Raw genomic sequence first — 20,229 nt, 5'->3', positions numbered from 1 at the left:
ATAACAAAAACACCCCCCAGAGCCCGGGGGATACACGTTGTAAGTGTTGTACTGGGGGTGTATATGGTTCTTATGAAGGGGATGCTCGTATAAACTTCAGAGGGGGTTCATTTGATTGGAAATTGAAAGTTCTGGTTCAATTTTTAAGAGTCAAAAGATATGCGAGGGAACTAGCCCCCCCCCACACACTTTTTTCCCCAAGCCCATCCGATAAAATTTTTATAATGCCCATTTCATTAAAAATAGTTCAAAGGTCAGATAAGAAAAATTTCTGTGTCGACGGAACCCGCCAGGACCCAGAGGCAGGCATTATGAGTAACGCTCTAGGGGAATATATATTTCTTATGGAAGAGATGCTGGTATAAACTTGAAATGGGGCTCATTTGATTGTAAATTTAAATTTCTAGTTCACTTTTTAACAGTCAGAAGAGATCGGAGGGCAACTAGCCCCCCTCCTCCACGCCCTAAATGCATCATATAAAAATTTTGAGATAGACATTTTGTTAAAAATAGTTCAAAGTTCTGATAAAAAAAACTCCGGTGTCGACGCAGCCCCCCAGGGCCCGGGGGTAGGCGTTGTAAATTATGCCCTGGGGACATATATAGTTGTTATGGAAAGGACACTCGTATAAACTTCCTAGAGGGCTCATTTGATTGGAAATTGAAAGTTGTAATTCACTTTTTAAGAGTCAAAAGTGATTGGAGGGCAGCTAGCCTTCCCCCACACTCTATTTATTTTTTTCCCAGAGGCACTTCATATAGAAGGGGTCGTCGTATAAACTTCAAAGGTGGCTCATTCAATTGGAAATCGAGAGTTCTAGTACTTTTTTTAAGAGTCAAAAGTGATCAGACGGCAACTGGCCCCCCCAATTTGAGGTAGCCATTTTGTTAAAAATAGCAAAATATAACAAAAACTCCTTTACGTATGGTTATTTCATTAAAAATAGTTCAAAGATCAGATAAGAAAAACTCCTGTGTCAACCCAGCCCCCTCCCGCCCAGAGTCGGAGCTGGCGTTGTAAGTTTTGCTCTGGTGGCATATTTGGTTCTTATGCAAGGTATGCTCGTATAAACTTCAGAGAGGGTTCATTTGAATGGAAATTAAACGTTGTATTTCATTTTCTCAGAGTGAAAAAAGATCGGAGGGCAACTGACACTTCCCGCCCTCCACGCCTTTGGGTGTATCGGATGGAAAGACCCATCTGATAAAATTTCAGGTGATCCTTTTGTTAAAAATAGTTCAACCATCAGATATGAAATTCCAGGGTCGACACAACCCCCCAGGGCCCAGTGGCAGGCGTTGTAAGTTATACTCAGGGGATATATATGGTTCTTATAGAAGGGATATTCATATAAACTTCAGAGAGGGCTCATTTGATTGAAAATAGAAAGTTCTAGTTTACTTTTAAAGAGTCAAGACAGACCGAAGCTTAATCTAGTCCCCCCACGCCCTTTTCCCCCAAACCCATCCGATAAAATTTTTGAAATATCAATTTTGTGAAACGTAGTTCAAACATCAGATAATAAAAAGTCCGAGGTTGAAACAAACCCATTTTTTCCCTTTGATATTGTTACTTTGATATCAGTTTTGATACTTTGATGAATATTTGATTTTTTTTTAAGTTTGATTTTGAAATAATGAAATTTTAAAAACTTGAAATTTTTTGCAGTCAAAAACGAACAAAAATTAATTAAAAAAAAATTTCTTAAAATTATGTTTTTAAAATAAATTTAAAGGACATTTTAAACTTAAGCTAAAAATATACAATTACCTGTTAAAATTAAAAATAAAAACGACCAGAAATTATTATTAAAGAATAAATGAAACCCAAAACGAACAGAAATTAAATAATCAATCATAGCAAAAACATACAACAAGTAATAATATAAATGAATAAATAAATATTAAAGCGAGTAATGCTTCGATTGAATATTAAAATCAAGCTTAAAACGAAAAAAAAATTTTTCTATTGAAGTATAAATGAAACTTAAAACGAACAGGACTTAAATAAACAATCAATGCAAACAAACATACAATAGATATTAATGTAAATTAACAAATAAATCTTAAAACGAGTGAAACTTAAATTGAATATGCAAAGCAATATTGAAACGAACGAAAATCGCTACAAACAAGAGTTTGGGTATGACCTCCTTCCCTTAGTGTAAAAATCTAGAACCTACTGCATCATTGGCGCTTTACAGAAAACCAATTCTATGACACATATTTTCTTTTGTACTTAATATTGAAAATAAATATTAAAATTATAGTAACATTTTGAAGTGATGAGCTTTCAGCAATTAATATTATGATACATCAAATGTTCAGTTTAATTTATTAGCTCTTTTTAAAGTTGGTAAAGACGAATATAGTTTCCCTAAAAACAAGTGATAGGATGCTGCCTCCTTTCGTAACTGTAAATAAAAACCAAAAGCCTACTGCGTCATTGGCGCTTAACTGAAAACGGATTATATTACAAATATTCTCTTTTCCAGTTCTTACTGCATTGAAAATAAAAATACAATTACAGTGAAATAAATTCTTGAACTGATGGATCTTTCAACAATTAATATCATTATTCATCAAATATTCAATTTGATGTTGTTTATACTTTCCAAGATTGTTCAAGACGCATATAGATTTCAGTAAAGCGCCAATGAAGCAGTAGGTTTTAGACTTTTACAATGAGAGAAGGAGGTCATACCCAAACTCTTGTTTGTGGTGATTTTTGATTGTTTCAAGCTTAATTTGCATATTCAATTTAAGTTTCACTAGTTCTTAGATTTATTTATTAATTTATATTAGTATCTATTGTATGTTTGTTTGCATTGATTGTTTATTTAATTTCTGTTCGTTTTGGGTTTCATTTATTCTTTAATAGTAATTTCTGGTCATTTTGAGTTTGGATTTTAAAAGGTATTTGTATCTGCTGAGCTTAAGTTTAAAATGGCCTTTACTTTTCTTTGAAAAACTTATTTTTCGGAAAGTTTTTTTAATTAATTCCACAAAATAAGTTATTCAAAGAATAGTAAAGAACTCCATTTAAAAAAAAAAATAGCAAAAAGAAAATCAAATAATTTACCAAGCGTAAAACTACCACAAATCAGCATCAATAAATAAATGAAACCCAAAACGAACAAAAATTGCAATAAATAACCGAGTCAAACTCAAAACAAGCAGAAATTAACATAAGTTGGGCTCAAAACCCCTATGCCTTCTGAAGGCCAGAAATTTAATTATTGAAGTTAAGAGGAGATAGCTATATACAAATGATATGCAGAAGCAATCCGTTGAGCCAATCGTTTTGATGTATTAATGGTTATTACCTTTAATTGTTATTACCTTATTTTTTGTAAATATGGTGCATATGAAGTTAGAGAAAAATTACTGAAGATCATGAATATGATTTTTGAAAAAGGGAAAGCACCTAGTGGTTTTATGAAAACTCTAATTAAACGTGTGTATGAGAAAGATGATAAGGGCGAGTGTGGTAATTATAGAGGCATTAGCTTGGCTTCTGTAGGAAGCAAATTACTTAGTATGATGATAATTTTAAGACTTAGAGATGTCGCAGACAAAGTTTTAAGAGAAGAACAGTGTGGTTTTAGGAAGGGGAGACGACGTATCAACAAAATTTTCCCTCTTAGATTAATAATTGAGAGGTGTCTAAGTCATCAAACCCCATTATTCCTCAGTTTTATAGATTATGAGAAAGCGTATCATTCAGCTGATAGAATAACTTTAGCCAAATTCATATTTTATATGGTATCGCTCTTTACTTAGGCACCGCTAGTTTAGTTCTAGTTTAGTTTAGTTTAGTTATAGTTAAGAGTTTGGAGTTTTACCTTAGAGACTTAGCTCAGAGTTTTAGTTTAGTTTAGTTTTAGTTAAGAGTTTAGAGTTTTTTCGCTTAGAGTCTTAGCTTAGAGTTTTGTTAGAGTTCTAGTTTAGTTTAGTTTTAGTTAAGATTTAAGAGTTTTTACATTAGAGTCTTAGCTTAGAGTTTTAGTTAGAGTTCTAATTTAGTTTAGTTTTATTTAAGAGTTTAGAGTTTAACCATTGAGTCTTTGGCTAAAGGTCTAATTAGAGTTGGTGTTAAGTTTAAATATAATTAGTAGTTTAGAGTTTTAGCTTATATACTTTGCTTAAAGTTCTACTTAAATCTTTAGTTTTTCCAACTTTTAGTCAATAGTTTATAGTTTTATCATATAGTCTCACATTAGAGTTTTTGTTAGAGTTCTAGTTTACCTTTGTTAAATATAAAAGTTTGTTGTTTTACCTCTAAGTATTAGCTTATTGTTTTTGTTAGTGTTGTTTTTTATTTTAGATTTAATTAATAGCTTAGAGTTTGTAGCAAATAGTCTTAGCTTAAAGTTTTAGTTAGAGTTGGAGGTTATTTTAGTTGCAATTAAGAATTTATAGTTTTATATTAGAGTCATAGCTTAGAGTTTTACTTAAAGTGGTAGTTTGGTTAAGTTTTAGCTAAGAGTTTCGAGTTTTAGCTTAGAGTCTTAGCTTAGAGTTTTTGTTAGAGTTCTAGTTTAGTTTTAGTTAAGAGTTTAGAGTTTTACCTTAGAGTCTTAGCTTAGAGTTTTAGTTAGAGTTCTACTTTAGTTTAGTTATAGTTAAGAATTTAGAGTTTTAGCTTAGAGTCATAGCTTAGAGTTTTAGTTAAAGTTATAGTTTAGTTAAGTTATAGTTAAGAGTTTAGATTTTTAGCTTAGAGTCATAGCTTAGAGTTTTTGTTAGAGTTCTAGTTTAGTTTAGTTTTAGTTAAGAGTTTGGTGTTTTACCTTTGAGTTTCAGTTAGAGTTCTAGTTTAGTTTAGTTTTATTTAAGAGTTTGGTGTTTTACCTTAGAGTCTTAGCTTAGAGTTTTAGTTAGAGTTCTAGTTTAGTTTTATTTAAGATTTAGAGTTTTAGCTTAGAGTCTTAGCTTATAGTTTTTGTTAGGGTTCTAGTTTAGTTTAGTTTTAGTTAAGAGTTTAGAGTTTTTATCTTAGAGTCTTAGCTTAGAGTTTTTGTTGAAGCTCTAGTTTAGTTTAGTTTTAGTTAAGAGTTTAGAGTTTTAAGTTAGAGTCTTAACTAAGAGTTTTTGTTAGAGTTGAAGTTTAGTTTAGTAATAGTTAAGAGTTTAGAGCTTTAGCTTAGAGTCTTAGATTAGAGTTTTTGTTAGAGTTCTAGTTTAGTTTAGTTTTAGTTAAGAGTTTAGATTTTTTAGCTTAGAGTCTTAGCTTAGAGTTTTAGTTAGAGTTCTATTTTAGTTTAGTTTTAGTTAAGAGTTTAGAGTTTTACCATAGTCTTAGTTTAGAGTTTTAGTTAGAGTTGAAGTTTAGCTTAGTTACAGTTAAGAATTTAGAGTTTTAGCTTAAAGTCATAGCTTAGAGTTTTACTTAAAGTTGTAGTTTGATTAAGTTTTAGTTAAGAGTTTAGAGTTTTAGCTTATAGTCTTAGCTTAGAGTTTTTGTTAGAGTTCTAGTTTAGTTTAGTTTTAGTTAAGAGTTTAGAGTTTTAGCATAGAGTCTTAGCTTGGATTCTTTGTTAGAGTTCTAGTTTAATTTACTTATAGTTAAGAATTTAGATATTTAGCCTATAGTCAAAACTTAGAATTTTAGTTAAAGTTTGAGTTTAGGTAAGCTATAGTTAAGAGTTTAGATTTTTAGCTTAGAGTCATAGCTTAGAGTTTTTGTTACTGTTCTAGTTTTGTTTAGTTTTAGTTAAGAGTTTGGTGTTTTACCTTTGAGTTTCAGTTAGAGTTCTAGTTTAGTTTAGTTTTAGTTAAGAGTTTGGTGTTTTACGTTAGAGTCTCTGCTTAGAGTTTTAGTTAGAGTTCTAGTTTAGTTTTAGTTAAGAGGTTAGAGTTTTAGCTTAGAGTCTTAGCTTAGAGTTTTAGTTAGAGTTCTAGTTTAGTTTAGTTTTAGTTAAGTGTTTATTGTTTTAGCTTGTAGTCATAAATTTTAGTTTTTTTTAGAGGTATATTTTATTTTAGTTATAGTTAAGAGTTTACATTTTTATCTTAGAGTTTTAGCTTAGAGTTTTAGGTGGAGTTCAAGTTTAGTTTAGTTATAATTAAAAGTTTAGAGTTTTAACTTAGAGTCTTAGCTTACAGTTTTTGTTAGAGTTATAGTTTAGTTTAGTTATAGTTAAGAGTTTGGAGTTTTACCTTATAGACTTAGCTTAGAGTTTTAGTTTAGTTTAGTTTTAGTTAAGGGTTTAGAGTTTTAGCTTAGAGGCTTAGCTTAGAGTTTTTTTTAGAGTTCTAGTTTAGTTTAGTTTTAGTTATGAGTTTAGAGTTTTTAGCTTAGAGTCTTAGCTAAGAGTTTTTATTGAAGTTCTAGTTTAATTTAGTTTTAGTTAAGAGTTTAGAGTTTTTAGCTTAGAGTCTTAGCTTAGAGTTTTAGTTAAATTTGTAGCATAGTAATAGTTAAGAGTTTAGATTTTTAGCTTAGAGTCTTAGCTTAGAGTTTTAGTTAGAGTTGAAGTTTAGTTTGGTAATAGTTAAGAGTTTAGAGTATTAGCTTAGAGTCTTAACTTAGAGTTTTTTTTAGAGTTCTAGTTTAGTTTAGTTTTAGTTAAGAGTTTAGAGTTTTACCATAAAGTCTTAGCTTAGAGTTATAGTTAGAGTTGAAGTTTACTTTAGTTATAGTTAAGAATTTAGAGTTTTAGCTTAGAGTCATAGCTTAGAGTTTTACTTAAAGTTGTAGTTTAGTTAAGTTTTAGTTAAGATTTTAGTTAAGTTTTAACTAAACTTAAACTCTAACTAAAACTCTAAGCTAAGACTCTAAGGTAAAACTCTAAACTCTTAACTAAAACTAAACTAAAATAGAAATCTAACAAAAACTCTAAGCTAAGACTCTAAGCAAAAACTCTAAACTCTTCACTAAAAGTTAACGAAACTACAACTTTAACTAAAACTCTAAGATATGACTCTAAGCTTAAACTCTAAATTCTTAACTTTAAATAAACAAAACTTCAACTCTAACTAAAACTCTAAGCTAAGACTCTAGGGTAAAACTCTAAACTCTTAACTAAAACTAAACTAAACTAGAACTCTAACTAAAACTCTAAGCTAAGACTCTAAGCTAAAAACTCTACACTCTTAACTAAAACTAAACTAAACTAGAACTCTAAAAAAAACTCTAAGCTAAGACTCTAAGCTAAAAACTCTAAACTCTTAAATAAAAATAAACTAAACTAAAACTCTAAGCTAAGTATCTAAGGTAAAACTCAAAACTCTTAACTATAACTAAAATAGAACTCTAACTAAAACTCTAAGCTAAGACTCTAAGCTAAAACTCTAAACTCTTAACTATGACTAAACTAAACTTCAACTCTAAGAAAAACTCTAAGCTAAAACTCTGAGGTAAAACTATAAACTCTTAACTAAAACTAAACTAAACAAGAACTTCAACTAAAACTCTAAGCTAAGACTCTAAGCTAAAACTCGAAACTCTTAACTATTACTAAACTAAACTTCAACTCTAACTAAAACTCTAAGCTAAGACTCTAGGCTAAAACTCTAAACTCTTAACTAAAACTAAACTAAACTAGAACTCTAAGATAAGACTTTAAGTTAAAACTCTAAACTCTTAACTAAAACCAAACGAAACTAGAACTCTAACAAAAACTTTAAGCTAAGACTCTAAGCTAAAACTCTAAACTCTTAACTATTACTAAACTAAACTTCAACTCTAACTAAAACTCTAAGCTAAGACTCTAGGCTAAAAGTCTAAGCTCTTAACTAAAACTAAACTAAACTAAAACTTCAACAAAAACTCTAAGCTAAGAATCTAAGCTAAAAACTCTAAACTCTTAACTAAAACTAAACTAGCCTAGAACTCTAACAAAAAATATAAAGCTAAGACTCTAAGCTAAAACTCTACGCCAATGGGTTAAAGAAAAAAACCGGATAAATATTGGATAATTTCTAAGTCTAAAAAATTTAGTCCGAAAAAACTAAAAAAAAAATTCAAAAAAGGGAGGGGGGAAGGGAGGGGCTAGGGGGGCTTTGGGGTCCCGAAGGGTCTTTGGGGGCTCGGGGGGCATTAGGGGGACCGGGGGCCTTTGGGGGCCCGGGGGGTTCTTTCGGGGTTGGGGTAGGGGGGTCGAGGACCTTTGGGGTTGGGGTAGGGGGTTGTTGGGGTAGGGGACCTCACAACACTGTTCAAATGGAACTTGTTTATTATAATGACCACAGAGTTTCACCCTCAAATCATCTTCTAAATCATCTTCTAAAATTATCTTCTATAATACCTCAAACGGTTCCGCTTAAATCATCTTCTAAAATGTCTCAGAACGGTTTCGCCCAAATAATCCCTAAACGTATTTTATGCGTGTTTATTTTGTTTTGGCATCCCTGCGCTGTCACATTTGAAATTCCTAGGATACCCTTTCCCGCGTTAATCTCTTCATCTCTAAGATCAAAACTTTCTCCCCACCGTTAATATTCATGTGCAAACTTCGCCCGGAGACAACTCTCCTGGACGAACACCAATAAATCAATCGACCTTGACATCATACTACAGACTTTAATAAACTTCGCCCGGAGACAATTTTCCTGGACGAATACCAACAAATCAATGTACCTTGACATCATCCGTCAGACGTTCGTGAAATTTGCCCGGAGACAATTCTCCTGGATGAGCATCAACAAATCAATCAACCTTGACATCATCCATCAGACATTAATAAACTTCGCCCGGAGACAATTCTCCTGGACGAACACCAACAAATCAATTTCTCGGAAATCCATTTCCCCTAGGGAGTCTATGCCCATATATGGTGCTACCACGTGGTCATGTCACGAGCTCATGAGGTTAGGTTAGGTTACGCAATCAATTTCTCAGAAATCGATTTCCCCTAGGGATTCTATGCCCATATATGGAGTCCCGTCACGAGCTCATGAGGTTAGGTTAGGTTACGCAATCAATTTCTCGGATATCCACTTCCCCTTCGATTACGCAATCAATTTCTCAGAAATCCATTTCCCCTAGGGAGTCTATACCCATATATGGTGCTACCACGTGGTCACGACTTAACGTGGTCACGACTTAACTTAACCACGTGGCCACGTGGTTAACGATGTCACGACTGGCACCCCCTTTTCTACTGTTGTAAGTTATGCCCCTGAGGCATAAAAGGTTTTTATGGAACGAATGGCAGTCTAAACTTCAGATGGGACTCACTCGATTATAAACCGGAATTTCTAGTGTCCCTTTTAAGAGTCAAAACTGATCGGAGGGCAACTAGCCCCCCCCCCAGGCCCTTTTTCCCCAAATGCATCCTTTAATAAAACTTTAAGATAGCTATTTTAATAAAACTTTGAGATAGCTATTTTGTTCAAAATAGTTTAAAGATAAAATAGCAAAACTCCAGGTTTGACACAACCTCCCAGAACCAGTGGGCAAGTTATGCACCGGGGGCAAATAAGGTTTTTATGCAAGGGATGGTCATATAAACTTCACAGGCGGCTCATTTGATAGGAAATTGACAGTTCTAGTCATCTATTCAAGTGTAAAAAGTGAACGGAGTGAATCTACCCCACCCCTCCTCCTTAAACACACGCTCTTTTCCCCAAACACATTTAATTAAAATTTTGAAATATTTTTTTTAAATAGTCCAACAATCAGATAACAAACCTTCGGGGTTAAAATACACACCCCCAAAGCCCAGAGGAAGCGTTATAAATTATGCGCTGAGGCATATAAGGTTTTATGGAAGAGGTAAACTTCGGAGGTGACTCATATGACTAGATATTTAAAATTCTAGTTCCCTTTTCGAGAGTCAAAAGTAGTATGATGGCAACTATCCCCCCCCGTCTTTCCCCCAAATGCGTCCTATCAAATTTTTGAGATTTTCATTTTGTACAATATGTAGACCAACGATCATGCAATAAAAACCCTGGGGTTTACACAGCCCCCCAGAACAGCGTGGCAAGTGTTTTAAATTATGCCCCGGGGGCATATAAGGTTTTTATGGATGGAATAATCGAATAACTTCGTCACGAGCTATTTATATTGGAAATTGAAGGTTCTAGTTCCTTTTCAAGAGTCAAAAGGATCCGGAGGCCAACTAGCCCTGCTGCCTTCTTTGCCCCGTTCCATCCGATCGAATTTTCGAGATAGCCATTTTGTTAAAATAAGCCAAAATATCGGATAACAAAACTTCAGGGTCAGCACAACAGTAGTATTGTATTAATACATCCAGGAGGCCAGTACCCCCATAATATAAGCGCTGCCCTCTTCCAAGCAGTACCCTAACCCATCATACCCGCAGGACCATATTAGAGTTACTAGTCCCTTATATCCTCTCTCTGCTTTTAACGACACAAATACTCTACGAGATCTATCATTTCTTTGGAAACATTTTTTCTCGACGAAAGAATAGTTGGGTCGATACCATTAGAGTAGAAAAGGTTTCATTCAATTGTTTATTAGTATTCATAAAATAAATTCATTTATTAGACATAATGCTACTTCAAAGTCATTTCTATTATTGAACGACATGTACTCCACGTCTGGCTAAAAATCCTTATGATCCGTGAAATTGAGATAAGAATATTTGCCTGGAACGATGTCCTATGGGGCCCGTTAAAGTAATACATGATAATGGTAATAAGGTTACCTAAGCTATTATCTATAGCTTAGGTAAGCTTATTACCATTATCATGTATAAGAGTCAGGTTGGCCTCAGAGAATACATATTGTTAAAGCAATAGAATTCGTTCGTCGAGAAAAATTGTTTCCAAGAAAATGATAGATCTCGTAGAGTATATGTGACGTTAAAATCAAAGAGAGGATATGACTAGCAACTCCAATATAGACTAGCCAATATGGATAATATGGACTAGGGACTAGCATCTCCAATATGGGCCCACATGTATGGTGGGATAGGGCACGGCTTGGAATAGGGCACAGCTTGTATGGTGGGGGTAAAGGCCTCCCGGAAGTGTTAATAGAATACTACTCACAGCCCCTCAGAACTCTGGGGCAAGTGTTGTATTATATGACCGGAGGGCATATAAGGGGCTTTTGCGAGGGTTTTGAAAATAATTTAAAGATCAGATAAACCAAACCACCACCCCCTCTAAAAAAACTTATGAATGAAGTAGTAGTAAGCTATATTGGTATTTCACAAGTGATTGCATAATATGCCTTACCACGGGGAGTCATCTATTACTACAGACGTTACATGGCTTACCATACTGGTCTCTATAGGTCAATAGCATAACTAGAGACCTTGGTATAGCGTGTTCAACGGTTTATTGAGTAAGCTATATTGGTATTTCACAAGTGATTGCATAATATGCCTTACCACGTACAGGTATCTATATATTTGACAAGTGATTGCATATTACGCCTTACCATGGACAGTCATCTATTACTACAGACGGTACATGCCTTTCCAGACGGGTTTCTGAGTCAACCACCCATTTTCTGGACCACTATTAATTACTATCAACTGTACAAGGAATATGCTCAGAAGTGTAATAGATTTGACGCCTACAAGAGACTTTGGTATAACGTGTTCAAAAGTTTAATGCACTTTTTGTAAAAATACTACTTTCGGCCGGAGGGGAAAATAATCATGTTTTTTCCTACTTGTCAAACAGATTAATAATCTGTAGCGTATAGGCATCATGGCTTTCGCCAGTATCGTTTACATTATTAGCGGTATCATAGCTAACTCAATTTGCGAAAAAGGTATTCCATTGGCATAACTCTGCTCTGGACATGCTTAATTGGTGATTGAAACAGAGCTCGATAACATTTTTAATTGGATTGCATAAAGGTAGTAATAAGGGTTAAACTGCTTACCAGGTAAGGTAACTAACTCAACTTGTGAAAAAAGGTATTTCATTGGCATAACTCCGCTATGAATGATCTTAATTGGTGATTGAATGATAGAGGTGAAACAGAGCTCGGTAACATTTTTAATTGGATTGTATGAAGGTGGTACAAAAGGATTAAACCTGCTTACCAGTTAAGGTAACTACCTTGATTTGTGAAAAATATATTCCATTGGCATAACTCTGCAACGAATGATCTTAATTGGTCATTGAATAATAGGGGTGAAATAGAGCTCGATAACATTTTTAATTGGGTGGTATGAAGGTGGTAAAAAAGGGCTAAACTGCATACCAGTTAAGGTAACCCCAAAGAGGTTGTTAACTCATAGAACATTTATTATAAATTTGGAATAACAGCGTTGGCATCAATCTATGGGAACGATTAACGATGACAAATTGAACTTATGACTTGACCTAGCTTTACTTCTCGGATGTGTTCTGTATAATACACAAAAAACCATTTGAACAGCGTTGTCAATATAAAATATGGTCTAACATTGTATTATACTAAAAAGTTGATACTAATAGCGATGTAGATGCCAAGAAAAGAATTTTAATTAAGAAATTCAGAGTAATCCTTAGATATCCTTAGAAATCAACTAGTGAGATGATTATAGGTTTGAAGCATCAAGGACCGCAACCATCAATGACCCTAACCGCCAAGGACCTCAACCTTCAAAGGCCCCCTATCCCGAACATCCAAGGGACCCCTCCCTTCAAATTTTTTGGCCCCTCCCCTCATTTTTTTTCATTTTTGTAGCATGGTATTTTTTTCATCTTTTTTTTACATGTCTTAGAGTGACATAAAACATACTTGAAACATAAAAAAATCACATTTAATATTTTCAAAATTTAAAATGAGAATGATATAGAAATGTTAGTCGTGACTTTTATTATTAGAAAAATAATGTTTTGTAGTAGCACTTTTTTTGGAATGATTTTTTTCGGACTTGGAAATTATTCAACTTCTTTTTTTAAGTATCTTAAAATGACATGGAATATGCTTGCGGCTCTACCAATCGTACTCTATGCTTGCTCATAGACATGACGCGACTTTCCCACTGGTACTTTATGGCGGGTAATCGACACTATCTAGTTTATTGCATGAATTAAATCAGTAATTTTTACGTAGTGGAAGGTTAATCACATAACTCATATCTTTAAAAAAGTGGAGATGAAGCATTTTAAGAAAGTGTGTTCACATGATAATGCTATTGTAGCATTGAATGTTAACAAGGAGAAGTATTTGAACTATGTAACAAGTACTATTGGTAGCACTATCGGAAACGGATGCATGCATTGTCACGACAATGAGGAATTAAATTTCTTTGGAGTACCAAAAAAATTCAACTCTTATGAAGGTGGATATGCAAGATTGAGATCTCTGGGAATGACTACACTCGAAGAGAGTGCCAACATAAAAATAATAGTTGTTGAAGAGGGGCATCTTCTTGCTAGTGCTTGTGCTAACATGTTACCCAGTGTTAAACCCTACCGTCAGCTTCCGGGTATTAGCATTCAACGGATGATCAAAAGAACACAGGCGTAGTCTTCTACTAATATCATAAATCTTATCTTGTCTACGTGCTGGAACTGTTACCTGTGTAAAAATGATGTGATTATAGACAGTAAAATTGCCGGAAAAATATAAAGGGCATTGGCAGAAAATATCACTAAGGAATATAAAGATGAATCGATGAAAAACAAAGTGCCAGCAAACGTTACTACCATTGGTCAAACAGTCAATGAACCAAATAACATCAAAGACGAAACACATATTGAACCTGTCGGTGACACACTAGTAAAATTTGTGTATGACTCAAAATGGAATAATGATTATTCTACTGATAACGAACTAAGAGAAGACAATACCCACAATATTAAGAGAGAACGTAGTGAACTATTTTATGGAATAGATTCAAAATTTCCAAAGTTGTTCATTGATATTAATAATGTAAAATAATATATTTTTTGTATTAATATCCTACATGACATTATTTCATTACAAATTCATTATGCATTACATTGTTATGTGTTCATTATTTTTAGAGTATGCTAGCACATAAAACGTTTAGAATGTCTATTAAAACATCGGAGATGTAAGAAAAGGAATTTGCATACATCATATGTCGGGTAGATAGGTTAATATGGAGAAAATCTAAGTATCAGAATGAATAAATTCTTTATCAACACCTTTTCTCGGATAGGTCAGGATAAAATTGATAAAATCTAAGTATCAGAACGAATAGATTTCTTGTCAAAACCCTTTGCCGGATATTTCGGTTACCATTATCAAAACCTAAGTGTTAGTGATGAAATTCTGTATCAATATCTATTATCAGATACATCGGATAACATTGACAAAATCTAAGTATGAGAGTGAATAAATTTTTTCTATCAGCATCTTTATCGGATACAAAGGATAAAATTGTAAAAATCTAAGCAACAGAGTGAATAAATATTTTATCAATGTCTTTCGACAGATACGTTTGATAACACTGACCAAATATAAGTATCATAGTGAATAAATTCTTTATCAACTTCTTATGTCTACATCAGATAAAATTCACAAAATCTAAGTATCCGAGTGAATAAATTCTTTATCATCATCCTTTGTCAGATATGCATGATAAAACTGAAAAAATCTAATTATCAGAGTGAATAAATTCTTTATCAATGTCTTTTGACAGATACGTTTGATAACACTGACATAATTTAAGTATCAAAGTGAACAAATTCTTTATTAACATTCTTTATCGATATCATTTGTCGGATACGTCGGATAACATTAACAAAATATGTCTATTAGAATGAATAAATTTTTTATAATTATCCATTGTCGGATATGTCACTATGAAAAATTTGTAAATAAGTAGCAAACTCTGAATGAATCCACCTATTGGATACACAATACGGAAATATCATTCAAGAAATTATGAAAAAATTGTAAGTAGGTAACAAACTCTTTCTTGAATTCACCTCTTAGATACACAATACAGGAATTTCCTTCAAGAAATTATAAAATCATTGTAAGTAAGTAACAAGCTCGTTCTTGAATTCACCTGTTGTATACACAATACAGAAATTTAATTCAAGAAATTTTGAAAAAATTGTAAGTAAGTAACAACCTCTTTCTTGAATTCACCTCTTGGATACACAATACAGACATCTCATTCAAGAAATTATGAAAAAATTGTAAGTAGGTAACAAACTCTTTCTTGAATTCACCTCTTGGATACACAATATAGAAATTTCATTCATGAAATTATGAAAAATTGTAAGTAAGTAACAAACTCTTTCTTGAATTCATCTCTTGGATACGAAATACAGAAATTTCATTCATGAAATTATGAAAAAATTGTAAGTAGGTAACATACTCTTTCTTGAATTCACCCCTTGGATACACAATACAGAAATTTCATCCATGAAATTATGAAAAATATGTAAGTAGGTAACAAATTCTTTCTTGAATCCACCTCTTGGATACACAATATGGAAATTTCATTCAAGAAATTATGAAAAAATTGTAAGTAAGTAGCAAACTCTTTCTTGAATTCGCCTCCTGGATATACAATACAGAAATTTCCTTCAAGAAATTATAAAATCATTGTAAGTAAGTAACAAGCTCGTTCTTGAATTCACCTGTTGGATACACAATACAGAAATTTAATTCAAGAAATTTTGAAAAAATTGTAAGTAAGTAACAACCTCTTTCTTGAATTCACCTCTTGGATACACAAAACAGACATCTCATTCGAGAAATTATGATAAAATTGTAAGTAGGTAACAAACTCTTTCTTGAATTCACCTCTTGGATACACAATATAGAAATTTCATTCATGAAATTATGAAAACTGGTAAGTAAGTAACAAACTCTTTCTTGAATTCATCTCTTGGATACGAAATACAGAAATTTCATTCATGAAATTATGAAAAAATTGTAAGTAGGTAACATACTCTTTCTTGAATTCACCTCTTGGATACACAATACAGAAATCTCATTCATGAAACTATGAAAAATATTTAAGCAAGTAACAAACTCTTTCTTGAATTCACCTCTTGTATACACAATACAGACATTTCATTCAAGAAATTATGAAAAAATTATAAGTAAGTAACAGACTCTTTCTTGAATTCACCTCTTGGATACACAATACAGAAATTTCATTCAAGAAAGTATGAAAAAATTGTAAGTAAGTAACAAACTCTTTCTTGAATCACCTCTTGGATACACAATGCAAGAAATTTCATTAAAGTAATTAAGAAAAAATTGTAAGTAAGTACCAAAGTCTTTCTTGATTTCACCTCTTGGATACACAATACAGACATTTCATTCAAGAAATTATGAAAAAAATTTAAGTGAGAACCAAAATGCAGAAATTTCATTCAAGAAATTATGAAAAAAATGTAAGTATGTAAAAAACTCTTTCTTGAATTCACCTCTTGGATACACTATACAGAAATTTCATTCATGAAACAATGAAAAAATTGTAAGTAAGTAACAAACTCTTTCTTGAATTCACCTCTTGGATACACAATACACACATTTCATTCATGAAAGCATGAAAAAATTATAAATAGGTAACAAACTGTTTCTTGAATTCACCTCTTGGATACACAATACAAAATTTCAGTCATGATATTATGAAAAAATTATAAGTAAGTAGCAAACTCTTATTGAATCCACCTCTTGGATACACAATATGGAAATTTTTTTCAAGAAATTATGAAAAAATTGTAAGTAAGTAGCAAACTCTTTCTTGAATTCGCCTCCTGGATATACAATACAGAAATTTCCTTCAAGAAATTATAAAAACATTGTAAGTAAGCAACGGGCTCGTTCTTGAATTCACCTGTTGGATACACAATACAGAAATTTAATTCAAGAAATTTTGAAATTTTAACAAACTCTTTCTTGAATTCACCTCTTGGATACACAAAACAGACATCTCATTCGAGAAATTATGATAAAATTGTAAGTAGGTAACAAACTCTTTCTTGAATTCACCTCTTGGATACACAATACAAAAATTTCATTCATGAAATTATGAAAACTGGTAAGTAAGTAACAAACACTTTCTTGAATTCACCTCTTGGATACGCAATACATAAATTTTATTCATGAAATTATTAAAAAATTGTAAGTAGGTAACAAACTCTATCTTGAATTCACCTCTTGGATACACAATACAGAAATTTCATTCATGAAATTATAGAAAAATTGCAAGTAAGTAACAAACTCCTTCTTGAATTCACCTCTTGGATACACAATACAGACATTTCATTCAAGAAATTATGAAAAAATTGTAAGTAAGTACCAAACTCTTTCCGGAAGTCACCTCTTGGATAAACAATACAGACATTTCATTCATCAAATTATGAAAAAATTGTAAGTAAGTACCAAACTCTTTCTTGAATTCACCTCTTTGATACACAATACAGACATTTCATTCAAGAAATTATGAAAAAAATTTAAGTAAGGACCAAAATGCAGAAATTTCATTCAAAAAATTATGAAATAATTGTAAGTATTTAAAAAACTCTTTCTTGAATTCACCTCTTTGATACACAATACCGATATTTCATTCAAGACACTATGAAAAAATTGTAAGTAAGTAACAAACTCTTCCTTGAATTCACCTCTTGGATACATAATACAGAAATTTCATTCATGAAATTATGAAAAAATTATAAATAGGTAACAAACTGTTTTTTGAATTCACCTCTTGGATACACAATACAGAAATTTCATTCGTGAAATTATGAAAAAATTGTAAGTAATTACCAAACTCTTTCTTGAATTCACTTCTTGGATACCAAATACAGACATTTCATTCATGAAATTATGGAAAAATTGTAAGTAAGTACCAAACTCTTTCTTGAATTCACCTCTTGGATACACAATACAGACATTTCATTCGAGAACTTATGGAAAAATTGTAAGTAAAAACCAAAATGCAGAAATTTCATTCAAGAAATTATGAAAAATTGTAAGAATGTAACAAACTCTTTCTTGACTTCACCACTTGGATACACAATACGGAAGTTTCATTCAAGAAATTATAAAAAATTGTAAGTGGGTAACAAACTCTTTATTGAATTCACCTTCTGGATACACAATACAGAAATTTCATTAAAAAAACTATTAAGAAATTGTAAGTAAGTAACAGACTCTTTTCTGAATTCATCTATTGAATACACAATACAGAAACTTCATTCAAGAAACTATGAAAAAATTGTAAGTAAGTAAGTAACAAACTCTTTCTTGAATTTGCCTTTTGGATAAACAATACTGGAATTTCATTCATGAAATTATGAAAAAATGGATGTTGAATTTAGGTTAGAGTGGTTAGAGATGGCAGCTCACCTGCTCAATCACACAGTCATAGTGAGAAACACAAGCAGAAAGTTAGGTTAATTTAGTTTCACTTAGAGTGGTGGGCCACTCTAAGTGAACCTAGATTAACCTAACTTTTTGCATGTCTCTCACTTAATCACTTATTTACAATTTTGTCATAGTTTCTTGAATAAATTTTCTGTATTGTGTATTCACTAGGTGAATTCAAGAAAGAGTTTTTTACCTACTTACAATTTTTTCATAATTTCTTGAATGAAATTTCTGTATTGTGTTTCCAGGAGGTGAATTCAATAAAGAGTTTGTTACCTAGTTACAATTTTTTCATTATTTCTTGAATGAAATTTCTGCATTTCGGTTCTTACTTACAATTTTTTCATAATTTCTTGAATTAAATGTCTGTATTGTGCATTCAAGAGGTGAATTCAAGAAGGAGTTTGGTACTTACTTACAATTTTTTCATAATTTCATCAATATAATGTCTGTATTGTGTATTCAAGAGGTGAATTCAAGAAAGAGTTTGTTACTTACTTGCAATTTTTTCATAATTTCTTGAATAAAATGTCTGTATTGTGTATCCGAGAGGTGAATTCAAGAAAGAGTTTGGTACTAATTTACAATTTTTTCATAATTTCTTGGATGAAAAGTCTGTATTGTGTATTCAAGAGTTGAATTCAAGAAAGAGTTTGTTACCTACTTACAATTTTTTCATAATTTCTTTAATAAAATTTCTGTTTTGTTTATCCAAGAGGTGAATTCAAGAAAGAGTTGGTTAAATACTTACAATGTTTTCATAATTCTATGAGTGAAATTTCTGTATTGTGTATCCAAGAGATGAATTCAAGAAAGAGTTTGTTACATACTTACAATTTTTTCATAATTTCTTGAATGAAATTTCTGCATTTTGGTTCTTACTTAAATTTTTTTCATAATTTCTTGAATTAAATGTCTGTATTGTGTATCCAAGAGGTGAATTCAAGAAAGAGTTTGGTACTTACTTAATATTTTTTCATAATTTCTTAAATGAAATATCTGTATTGTGTATACAAGAGGTGAATTCAAGAAAGAGTTTGGTACTTACTTACAATTTTTTCATAATTTCATCAATGAAATTTCTGTATTGTGTATCCAAGAGGTGAATTCAATAAAGAGTTTGTTACTTACTTACAATATTTCATAGTTTCATGAATGAAATTTCTGTATTGTGTATCCAAGAGGTGAATTCAAGAAAGAGTTTGTTAGCTACTTACAATTTTTTCATAATTTAATGAATGAAATTTCTGTAGTGTGTATCCAAGAGGGGAATTCAAGAAGGAGTTTGTTACTTACTTACAATTTTTTCATAATTAAATGAATGAAATTTCTGTATTGTGTATCCAAGAGGTGAATTCAAGAAAGAATTTGTTACCTACTTAAATTTTTCATAGTTTCTCGAATGAAATATCTGTATTGTGTATCCATGAGGTGAATTCGAGAAAGAGTTTGTTACTTACTTACAATTATTTCATAATTTCTTGAATTTAATTTCTGTATTGTGTATCCAAGAGGTGAATTCAAGAATGAGCTTGTTACTTACTTACAATTTTTTCATAATTTCTTGAATGAAATTTTTGTATTGTGTATCCAAGTGGCTAATTCAAGAAAGAGTTTGTTACTTACTTTCAATTTTTTCATAATTTCTTGAATGAAGTTTTTGTGTTGTGTATCTAAGAGGTGAATTCAAGAAAGAGTTTGTTACTTACTCACAATTTTTCATAATTTCATGAATGAAATTCCTGTATTGTGTATCTAAGAGGTGAATTCAAGAAAGAGTTTGTTACCTACTTACAATTTTTTCATAATTTCTTGAATGATATTTCCGTATTGTGTATCCAAGAGCGGGATTCAATAAGAGTTTGCTACGTACTTACAATTTTTCATAATGACATATCCGACAATGGATAATGATAAAGAATTAATTCATTCTAATAGATAGATTTTGTTAATGTTATCCGACGTATCCGACAAATGATATCGATAAAGAATGG

The 20,229-nt window shown here is 31.7% G+C and overlaps 1 protein-coding gene across 4 annotated transcripts in view; it reads right to left on the bottom strand.

Annotated features, from left to right (window-relative positions):
* Positions 1–20,229, bottom strand: part of LOC148949211 (uncharacterized) — a 340,130-nt gene that overhangs the window by 83,134 nt on the left and 236,767 nt on the right. The window lies entirely within an intron of this gene.

Source organism: Artemia sp. Qi Xiang Cuo, chromosome 8, assembly GCF_049724085.1.
Source record: "Artemia sp. Qi Xiang Cuo chromosome 8, ASM4972408v1, whole genome shotgun sequence".
Lineage (NCBI taxonomy): Eukaryota > Metazoa > Arthropoda > Branchiopoda > Anostraca > Artemiidae > Artemia > Artemia sp. Qi Xiang Cuo.
Note: the sequence above shows the minus strand (reverse complement) of the source record. Positions and strands in the feature narration are given on the sequence as shown.